The sequence below is a fragment of the Gavialis gangeticus genome, unplaced genomic scaffold (assembly GCF_001723915.1).
Source record: "Gavialis gangeticus isolate Ggan-Ray unplaced genomic scaffold, GavGan_comp1, whole genome shotgun sequence".
Taxonomy (NCBI): domain Eukaryota; kingdom Metazoa; phylum Chordata; order Crocodylia; family Gavialidae; genus Gavialis; species Gavialis gangeticus.
This window is the reverse complement of record NW_017729008.1, coordinates 29504424-29516463: the sequence shown is the minus strand read 5'-3', so window position 1 is coordinate 29516463 and position 12040 is coordinate 29504424.

Below are 12040 nucleotides of genomic sequence, written 5' to 3'. Positions count from 1 at the left end.
TTGAAGGGTAAGGTGATTAGTAGTCTGATAAGGTATTTTTTTAAATAATTGTACAATTTTAAATGACAATTTTCATCCCATTCGCTAGACTATAAAAGTCCTCTGTGGTTTTCTTTTTACACTGCTGATATGTGTCTCAGGTGATGATCGCACAGACCTGCCCTACTTTATAAGAGGGTAATAAGACTGCTACATCTCACAAGAAGCTTGTGTCAGAAGTGGATGACTTGTGCTTTTCTCGGGCCTTTACACTCAAGGCTTTCTGCTTCTGGCGGGTCAGCAGTGCTGATCAAATGCTGTTTCTTTCTGGTTAGTTGATTCTATCTCTAGCTCTGCGTTCCCTTAAAGCAAACGAAGAAAAAAGAATATAGCATTCCCGAGGCAGCTCCATTCTTCTTCTCTCTTATTCATCATATTTTGTCCTTTTCTTTTAGGATAAACAAACCTTTCTTTACATCTCCCCATCAGTCAGAATTCCTTTCTGTTGGGATTGATGCTTTGCATGTGCTGTATGGGTCTGATCAAGGCCCGGTGAAACAAGCTGAAAGGCCACTCTTTTACGCAATGAATGTAATGGGGTTACACCATCATGTAGTGGAGTAAGGACTCGGCCCTTACAACTTTACCTTTCTTAGCATGCTTCCAATTTGCAAACTGTGCTGCTAGATAAGCATGTTGTCCTGCCAACTGACTCATTTTGAAGTACTCACGTTAGAAGGAAATGGCTAAGTTTGCCCCAGCTGCTGAAATATTAGCAGTCTCCAGGTCGTGTAACAATTCTTGACGAATAGAGAGAGGTAGTTAGCTGTGCTAATTAGGCAGAAGGTAAGACAAGGTGGCATCTTATAGACTAACTTGTTCAGAGAAGTGTGAGCTTTCGTAGGTCACAGATTGTGCCTTTGGCCTATGAAATCTCATGCCCCTATGTACAAGTTAGTCTATACTGCCCTGCCCTACATTCTGCCAATTATTAATGAACGTAGATAAATAAACCAATCTTGGGAAGTTTCTGTACTGCTGCCCACCCCTGGTTGTTTACCAAAGGTCTGCTGAGTTGAGGAAACGTAGGGAAAATGAGGATTTTAGTCACCGTCTCTTACTGAATTCCTCATGATTGGATGGAAGCCTAATTTGTTTCAACTTAGTCTGTAAAAGAAAGGCAATGTGCACCTTTCCTGATTTTCTGCAGCAGGTGGTTACAGCCAAAATTCAATCTTTCACCAAGCTGTGCTTCCTCATTAATTTTATGGATGGCTTTTAGAGTTGTACAGATCAGCTGCAATGTACAGCTGAATGCTTAGCCCTCTAATCCTGCTGAAATGTCATCCTTCAGGGGTCTGATACCGATTTACATCAGCCAGACTAACCTGCATAGCAATCTTAGTGTATGTGAGAATCGGCATCCATGCCTGTACCCTCTGCGACAAAGGCACTTAGTTAATGTCGTCTCAACCCAACTAAATGCCAACCTCTATAAAGAGTTGATGCCTATGGGCTCAAACTGGACAGCAGCACCATCCACTTAATGTAAACTTGCCAAGCTGCTGATTAAGGGGGGGGAAATCTTTCTGTTTTTCTTATGTTAATCCTCAGCTCTTGGAGTGGCATGATTGTGTAGGAATCTCTGCTTTCATTAAAAAGAAATGGTAGTAGCTTTCGAGTACCCATAGTTGCAAGAAGTTGCAGGGAAAATGCAAAACCAACATTCAAAACCCAGAATGCAAGTATCAATAATTCAATTATTATTGTATTTTAAAATGTCATGATTTTTAAGTCAGTCGTATGATTTGTAGGGGTGGGGCTCACTCGCTATTTTGGAATATTTTAATCACATTTACTGAAGATACAGGCTGAATAGCAAATTTGCTGTAAATCTTTAGTGTTTACCCTGAAAATAGAAGAGTTTGGAAGTACAGTGCCTTGAATTTGATCTGCTGTGACACTTGTGTGTCCATAATATTTCACTGTAAGTGTAAGCTAAAGCACTGTAATAACTTCAGACCTGGTTTGTTCATGTTTAAGGTTATAAACCTTTAGCTCCATTGTACCGGTATAGGAAGAAACGGATGAAACCATTACATCGGTTCAGCTGACATGCTCCCAAGTTACCGGTGTTTCTCTGCTTCTTTTAAAACTTGTTACATCTCTCATCAGTCCGCCGGTAAATGGTAACTTGCCAAGAGATGAGCTTGTATGAAATTGCAAAATGCCACTGGCTTTGATGGCACCAAAATTGTTCCGTGTCTTGCAAGGCTCTGTCAGCACTATAATTCCTACCACACTGAGTAGCCAGGAACACCCCAATAGTGCTTTATCTCATTAAAAACTTCCTTCTTGCAGTGTGTACTAGACAGAAATGTGTTTTAACCTTGTTTGTGACCTGTGGCCCATGCAGATGTCCAGTGGTGAAATCCTGACTCCTTTGACCTCAGTAAGAGTTTTGCTGTTGAATTCAGTGGAGCTGGCGTTTCACTTAAAGTGTCATATTCACCTTAACACTAAGAACAGTAGAGCTACACAAATATTACATCGGCTCTAAAGCTATTCCACAGAACTTCCTGGGTGATAATATCAAGTTGTGTTTCAGCAGTCCTGGCAGACTACAGCTCTGCAACAGTTAGAGGTAGGTCCTTCTGGGATAATCAACGTGATCTAAATACTAGCTTCTAAACTCCTGAAATTCAAATCTGACCCAACTAGGTTATCTTAATCCTTCAACTGGAAGTGCTAATGACTAAGTAAATGGTTTTCCTGCTTTGTTTAGTGGCAGCTGACTAGCAAAGGCATAGTATGGCGCTGCACAGTCCCTTCATTCCTGAGAAATAATTTGTGGCTTCCTGCCAGAGTAAATTTTTACCTAGAGTATCTGTAGGAACACATTGGGTAGGTACATTCACGTCATAATCTGTTTCTAGGTTGTTTGACACATTTATCACACAGAAGTAGATTTTTGATCTTTAACCTTGTATGAAATTATGAAGGGTGAATACTGCTAAGATACTGGTAAAGGGTGAAAATTGAATTTTGATGACTTTCCTTCCACAAGGTTTTGGTGGATTGTATCTCTGGGACACAGCTGGAGTGAAGGGAAAGTAGGTTGTTGTGCTCCTCCCTTCCTGGATCCACCCCTTAATCAATCTGTGATGGGATCTTTTTTGTTGGTTTATATTAACAGCAAGTGCCACATTGGTATTTGCTTATCTCTTTTGGGGACATAATAATATTGGATACTTGGCACAACATCTGCCCACTCCTTGCGCACAAGATCTGGCTGTCATGGGCAGAAATGTGAGTGGGATTTCTCATTCCCCTTCCAGAAACTTGTGGTCCAAATCAGTCTAACTGGCTGTTAGTACCATTAATAGATTCACACATGCTACAATCCAATAGCTGAACTTACTCTATGGGTAGTGCTACACTTCAAAAAAACAAAAGTGTTCTTCTGTGAGTTGCTAAGCCATGTTAACTAATGAAGTCTATAGGGGAACTTAGGTTTGAAACTGAGCTGTTACTGTGAATTAAAATCAAAATTGCCTTGCTTTTAGTGCTATTTTAGCCCAGGATGCCTGCTGTTGATATAACTTTTTTTTGCAAGGAAGATATTTTCTATGGCAGTGATACTCACACCGCAGCTCTGCCTCATAATACTTGGGGTCTTTGCAGGAAACTATCTTATTTTTTACTGCTTTTTTACAATCATGAATAATACAACACATGCATTACTGCACTGTGCACATGTTAATGAACATCCTGTAGGTTTTTGAACTAGGGTGTATTTGCCACAATTCATCTTGGGCTGTAAATGCCTTGTGACTCTTGGATTAGTGACTGGTTATGTGGCTTCTGAACCAGACAGTGCTGAGTATCAATGCTGTAGGGTTTTATGGCAATATTAAGTCTTAGGTGACAGCTCCTGATATACCATCCACCAGCCTTCTTGTTCCTTGCTAAGCTGTAGATTATTTTTACAAGATGGTACGATTTTTATTTGGACTTTTGGATGGCTAATATAAGACGTGTAATTATTCTGCATTCACAACAGGTTCAGTCCTATCATCAGGTACATGGGCACAATTCCAATTGAAATATTAGATAAATTAAGTCCCCACCACTTCTAGGAAGTGGATGGAGAATATAAAACTGGATTTGCCAACATCTGACAGGGCATTCACTTCTTTGTTTCTTTAATTCATGGTTTACAGTGAAAATGAGATGCTCATGGGAACATCCACGAATCCCTGACATTTTTTTCCAGACTTTAGCATTTAGGAATAATCATTTACCGTTGGTGAGAAGCTAATTACGTGCTGTGCATCATCTGTTAATTTCCTGTTTGGAAATAGGCAGTCATCCAGTCAGGAAGCAGACAAAACATCATGTGACACTAGCAGCCCATCTCATCCTGAAAATGAAAATTAGCAAATAGGATAAATAAACAGTTCACAAACAATCCATGGCTTGGCTCTTTTTTTTCTTTTAACATAAAATATTGGTGAATATTTATGAAGGAAACATCTGTGTGTAGAAATCAGAACTAGGTCATAACTCAGTTTTATTAACTTAGGCATTTACAACATCAAAAGCCCATAGAAGCCATTCTCTTTCTTTTTCTTTTTAAAATTTGAAGGGAAAAACCCAGCAGCAACCCAGCTAGGGAGATGGTTGTTCTGTTTTATGTTGCATCCTACACTTTGTAGCAATGCACCTGTGTTTCTGGGATCTGGTTACACACCAGTTTTGTACCAATGTAACCAGGTCAGTTAGGGGTGTAACTTTACTGAAATAATTATACTAGTATAAGCCATAGTATAGATGTTGTCATATTATACCAGTGGTTTCCAAACTTGGAATGTGGGTGTTTTGCCAAGGGGCATGTGCCTCAATTTTAATAATGGTAGAGGAGCTTCTGATTAGTCACCTCCATCCCCGTACAGCAGCAACTCCACCCCACGCGGCTGATGCTTCTCTGTTCTCCCTGCTGCAGGAGCCGGAGCTGGAATCAGGATGGTACAAGGTATGGTATGGGACAATACTGCCTAGGGTGCAATGCTGGCAACAACAGAGATATGTTGGTTGTAGGGGTTGTGAGCAGGTAAAGGGATATGTGGCCAAAAAAGTTTGAAAATCACTATATTATGCCATTATAAAGGTGCATCTTATTCCTCTTCCTGCATGGGTGTAATCTACAGCCATACAGGCACTTTTATACCTGTATACATGCTGTCACATTAGGGGGTTTAGCTAAACCAGTGTATCTAGAACAGTACAACATTTCTGTGAGACGAAGGGTAAGAGTGAAATGGAGAGTGTGTTTCTGTTCTTTGAGCTGAGGGCTAAACCAAAAGCAAGTAAAACCAGTGACAAGGAAGCTAGGTGATTAGGTGACCAGTGACAAGGACAAGGTTATTGGCTGATGGAAACTGGTGCAGTGCCATCAAGACTGAGTATATGGCCTGTGGCTTTTTTGCTTGCTGGCATTCCTCAAAGGAGCAGAGGAAGTGTGAAGAGCTTTCCTTTGAGATTAAGTCTAAAAGGTGTAAAAATGGCATTGTATCAGACAGGTGAATAATATCCAGACTTACACTCCAATAAAAAAAAATTCTATCCCCTGTATGAGAAACCCATGAAAGCAGTGAGAAATGGACTGATTTAAAAGGAAGGGAAACAATGCACCCAGCATTTTGCAAAGGCTTTCACATAGCAAAGCAATGAAGCTTGTGCTTAACTTTAAACTCAGGAGCAGTTCCACTGAAATCTTTAGGTCCAGGAATTATTTAAAGCAAAGTCTGTATATAAATACTTTGCAAGATTGGGGTCAAAATGCCTGAAGTAAATACACTGGACTAGTAAGAGGGATTTTTTTCTTTAAATCCCTTAATTCCAGTAATCTTAAATTTCTTGTAGATATTCAAAGTAAAAAAAAATGCAGACAAAAGTGTGATATTAGGTTGGTGATGTTCCCTTAAATCTTAAATCACCTTTTATTAATTTTATAAACAATTTCTGGTCAATATTGGGTTTTTTTCTTAAAAAGATTTTTCTGCTTTTACATATGATGCAGCTAAAGCTAACTGACAAATGTTGTTTTATGTGTTTTTTTTTAAATTTAATTTGTGTAGCAGATTGGACAGGATGTTTCTTTGGGACTCTGTTACAAGAGAGGAAGTGCAGTGAATAGGGGTTGCATTGATTCCTCAAATGATTAAAGCTGGCGTGGGTTCAGGCTCTTGCTAGATTAAAGAGGACAACTTGTTAAACTATATTACTTTTATACTCCTCCAGATAAATATCCTGCAAGCCTTAATCACTGCAGAATGAGACACAAGGTTTGTTTGGCAATATTTTGTGTATTGAATCCTTGAAGATTTATTTTCCCCACAGATACTGCAACTGTAGGAATTTAACTTCATTCTCAGCATTGGCTGAATCATTGTTTTAACAAACATATGGATAGAAATGCATATTTTTTAAGCTATACACACAGAAGCCAGAAAGTTGTTCACGTTGCCATAAATAGTTCATTCAAATGGAAGAGGCCTCATAAATAAAGGAGATAATATTTATTTTAAAAATTTGCCTTAGTGTTTCTCTCTTTCTGTATGGTGATATTACTCCCACTGAAGTCATCAGCCCAGATCCTCAAATGGTATAAACTGCTTTACCCTGTTGAAGACGACTCATCTATTCTGATTTGCAAAGCTGGGGATCTGGCCTAATGCTGAGGTTTCTTTAAACAGCCTGTTCAATTTTTTGCTCTGTTATGAAATGAACTGATGGGTGTGGGTAGTGCTAAAGCTGCTCTACTGTCCTCACCTCCTCAGTATTCACTCCTCCCCTGTTCAGTAGTTGCATCCTAAATTCATCAGAATCATTGATCCCTACCAATGTCCCCAACACACTGAATCCTTTCTGAAAGGTAGCACTCAACAGCATTTGTGTTACACTGCTGGGGTGGGGGGATGGGAGGGGTGGGGAAATCTCTCTGGATTTTCTTTTTAAGATAACATCATCACTTTTTCCTGAATAACAGGGACAGAGCATCAGGCTTGAAAGGAAAGGAGGAGTGAATAGAGTGCAGCGTCTAGTGTTATAATTAGAACTATGATCACATTCAGTATTATCAAGCCTTTTAGATGGTAGTAATTATGTAGCTGTGAATCAGGAGCCAAACCGTGTCTGCAGATGAACTCGAACATTGTGCTTGTGTAAGTGCACACTGCCTGGGGTGTCGGCATGATGTACCCACTTTTTGGGACTTCCCGCTAGCCTCCTGGTTCCCTCTGACTGTTCCCCATTTGTGCTCTCGCCTGCCAGGAGTTGGTGGAACCACTGGATGGGGGAAGGCCTCTCGCAGGTGAGGAGATGCTTGGACATCAAGTCTGTGTCTGGGCCTTGGACCTGTTTAACTCCAGATGTACCTACTGGCTCAGGGCCCACTATTCAGGGCTACCAGCTTTAGGTGCAGCAGGCATGTCGCAGGCTTGAGGGCTTGCTGCCACATCTCATGCCATCGCTTTTCAGTCCCAGCTGGCTTTCCCCTGCTGAAGCTAACCTCCCAGTCTCTGTCCTCTGCCATCCCAATCGTGTTTGAGGTCTGGGGTACCTCATAAGCGTCCCTTTTCTGTAGTCTCTTTTTCCCTTACAGGTGCAGTCTGAACTATTGGGTCCAGGATCACCCACAATCCTGGGTGTCGACTCAAAACAGAAATGATCTGCCTCGGGTTCATCTCACCCCAGGGCAACACTCTCCAAGTCAAAAACTGAAAGAATAAACAAGTTCCAGCACTTTTCTGGTTTTCAGTGCAATATTGCTGGTCTTCTCTGCCTAGCTGCTGTCTGGAGCCACTTTTCCCCAGTTCTGAGTTCAGTTCCTTTGCTCTCTGCAAGGAGCTCCTTTCCTTGGGACTCCTACACCCAGACTGCCTATCTGGCCTAAGGCTTGAGTTTATAAAGGGTGATGCAGGTCATCTCAACCCTACTTCTGCCCTGGGGTGGTCAGGGGCTGACTGCACCTGGACCTGGTGGCTGTCTTATTTCAAACTCCTCAGCTAGGTAGTGGGCTGTGGTAGCACCTGTGGCAGGACAGTAGTGGGTGTTCCTGTGCTGAGCCACCTGCCTCACTGCTAGTGACCAAAACCAAGCTTCAAGTGCCTTCTCCGGGGTGCCCATGTCTGGCCAACCCCCTCCCTGGAGCACACCTGCAGGTCTGGTGTAACCACTGCCACCACCCGGGGTCTGGTCTTTGTCATGGTGCTGTGCCCCCTGGGGTACACAGACCTCATAGACCTTGTGGGTGCTTAACCCACTGTGGGATTCGGGGGTGCTTATAGCCTGGAGCATTAACAGTAGCCTCCCTTAGCCGAGCAAATGGAGCAAGAAGGCTTGCCCAATCCCTCTCAAGCATGTACAACGAGACTTGCTATAATGGATAGATTTATTGGGTAGAGAGGGTAGGCATGGGGAGGGGTATCAAAAGAATAACCCTGAGCAAATGGAAGTGGTTTGGTAGCCTTGTGATATACTTCTTGATCACTTCATCCTAAGATACTAGCTAAAATTCGGGTAAGTACTCACATTTACATCCAGAGTCTGATTGAGCTTGCCCTGGAGGCTGCATGGTTTGCTGGCTGTGTTCCAAAATGTGTCTGCCCCCTCTCCTCATGGAGGGAACTTAAATACACCTGTCGTGACCTCATCCCTAAGTTCCTACCAGAAGCAGCCCCATTGGCTGCTGGCCGGCGCTTTCAAATGACTTCAGCCCCTACCAGGTGAGATGGCCAATCACGTTACCTGCAGTGGCAGGAAGTCTAACAATAGGCCAGGCCACAGGGAGAGGGAACTTCCTCCTCTCTAAGGGGATCCTAGCAACTGGGTTGATAGACACATGGGCAGAGAGAGGGAGAAGAGGAAGAAGAGGAAGACAGACAACCCAAAAAGAGGGCCAAAAGAGGGGGCTGGAATGGAGTTCTTTCACAGCACCCAGCAAGTGTGGGTAACAATGACCAAATAATGCAGGAGGGGGAGGAGGTGTAAGGGGAGAGAGTCAGATGGCAAACGAAGAGGACTACACCCAAGGTAGCCAGGGGGGCTCCACAAAGGGGTAGGATGACTTGGTAGGCCCTAGAGGAGGGTCAGGGAGGTAGTGAAAGGGAAGAAGGTGGCAGGGAAGCCCAAGTACCTTTGTTTTTCTAGTAACGGGGGTAGTAGGAGCCCCGTTACGGTAGGAAATCAAGGTGTTTTTCCATTGGTATTGGCAAGCGTCATTTTTTGTATGCTGGACTGAGATCTTGTGTGAGGCTACGTTGGCTGCACACAAGTGTTACGTTTCTACAGGAAGAATCACTGTTTTTCTGGTAAAAATGACATGTGTAAGAGCATTGGTTCAGTTTTTCCTGGGGGAAACATGCCCCTTCTGGTTTCTCTCACAGAAACAAACTCCTGCATGCTCCCTTCCTGGTCTGCTGCAAGAGGGGAACAGCAGGGATTGCCTGGGGTTGGGATCTTCGTCCCCTGCCTTGTCCCCTCCCAGACCCGTCTGGGAGGTGAGGGGAGCAGGGAACAATGCTCCCTGCCTCTTCTCCAGACCAGGGAGTGTCTGTCTGGAGAACAGGTTGGGGGATTTTGCTCCCTGTTCCATCTGCTTTTGGGTGGTCTGTGGGCACTTATCTTTGCAGGTTAAATGTTTGTACTGCTCCCTATCCTGGAACAATTTCTAGCAGTTGAAATTTCTCAAAAAATTTCAGCTCTAGAAATGAACACCTGTTTTCCTCCTTTGTCTGCACCCCGCGTAGTTTGTAGTTAACTTATGGTATCGAACTCTGTGAAATGCAGGCGCTGAAATGACTTCCCTCTCTACAAAAGTGTTCTTATGGTGAACAGATCAGGAGTCCTTGCTACTCCATGCTTAATACCAATCCTTGCCCGGTTCTGTTCTTTGTCAGTTTTGCTTGCACACTTTTCTTTGTAAGGATGCTTGATCGCTGTGCTTTGTCGCTACTGAACATTCACATCACTTCTCTGGCTCGTTCAGGCTAGGATCAAGGGTAGGATGTGGCAGGTGTGGAGAATCGATCCAATGTAGACAGGAAGGAGGACAATTGAACAAGTGAATATGGGACAACTGAAATCAGTAACAGATTTAGAGAATCTGTCTTAATCATTAAACGGCAGTAAGCCCAGTTCTTTTAACAGGGTTTTGCATGGGTGTAACTGAAATTGGCTTTGATTTCAGTGTCATTTATTTAAATCCAAATGACACCTTAAGAGTTTGAGGGATTAGGCACATGTGTGAGTAGTCAGCCCTCTCCTGCCCCTCTCCCTCTGGTGTCCGGAGGGAAATCCATGATGATCCTGATGCAGGCTTACATCACTTGCTGAATCACGGGACTCAGGGTCTAGCTACAGAGCTGCACTGTGACTTTTTGGGCGACATTTTTGGCATTTTTTTAGTAGAACAGTAGTGCTCAGCCTTTTTTGGTTAGTGAGCTGGATGGGTGGTGCCTTGTTTGTCTGCAGGCTGGGTCCAGCCTGTGGTCCTGATGCAGCACATAGGGCGGGCACGGTAAGGCCCCATCCAGTTGGGTGCCCCAGCCTGGCCTCACAGGGAGGAAAAGGGACATGACCTGGGCCCAGTCCAGCTGCGGGATTTGGGAGAGGGTGGCAGTAATAATTGCCACTATTCCCTCACTGCCAAATTTCCTGACTTCTGTAGAGCCTGGTGGGCCCAATACTGTGGCTCTATGGGCCGCATGTGGAGGTTGAGCACCCCTGAAATAAAATAAAAAAGCAAGCATGGGCTGATGTGTCTCTACCAGGAGGCATCCAAAACTGGGACAGTGTGAAGAATTTGCAAGAAATATTGAAGAAAAAAAATCTGTCACAAGATCTTACATTTTAGGAAACATTTGTAAAACTCGCTTGTTTTTTGCACTGTCGCACTGTTAAACTTCAAAAAAAATATGTTCTGATAAAAGAATTTGCCTTTTATTGCTATGACGTATTTTAAGGTCAAAATACAGTAATTGTCTGTTTTAAAAAAGACTCTTTTAGACAGAAAATAAGCTCATCATCACTCAAAAAAGCCCTGCTTTAAGTAAAAATGTGATCTGTTTTGCAAATTTGTTTCAGATTTTGCAGAAGTACAATCAAATGTGAAGATATAAAAATATAATATTTCATTGTATCTAAGCGTAGCCATTGTGAATATTTCACACATCCCCATTAAACCTATCAAAAGTATACCCACAGTGCGATTAAAAATATACTTTCATTATTAACATTGCTGAATTTTCCATCCCAGTCTTAAAATATTTGACTCAATTTTATAATTGTAACCTTTCAAAAAACATATTTCAATTTACCTTTTATCAGTATATGTCTGTTCAGATCCCCAGCATGGTAACCATATGCAGTCTGATGGGAACAATTTTTGTTGCTACTTTAGGAAACGTATTCTGTTTAGCTGTATATTTTACAACCTGGGTCTGACCTAAAGACCAAAGAAATGAATAGAAAGATATCTACTTCAGTGGATTTCGGATCAGACCCACCTGATCACCAGTGGATAATTAAAGAATATTGGATGGATGCCTAAATGAAATTAGGACTAGGAAGAACAAATAAAAAGTAAAACCTCTTTACTAGTCTATTTTGAAGCTCACAATAATTTTGACTGCAGAATGGTCCTTGCAGTAACCCAGATCTGATAGGAGACTTAATTTAAAAGTCTCATCAGAAAATGACAGAGGAGAACATGTAGCTTTTATGAAATAAAGATTTGCTTGAATATTTGCTTGGCTAAGGGATTTGGACAACACAGATGTACTTAAAGAAAAAAATGACATTGATTCTCCCTAACTAAGGCTCTTTGGTTAGACTGTGATGGAATGTGTGTGACAGAAGCCCTGCCCCTGATGCTGTTCATGCATTTCATTCAGGCTAGGGACAGGCATTACACACAAACCAGCTTAAGTGATCAGAAACTGGTTTAAACCTGTAACAGAACAGACATTCAGTGCACATAAACCAGTTTAAAATGGCT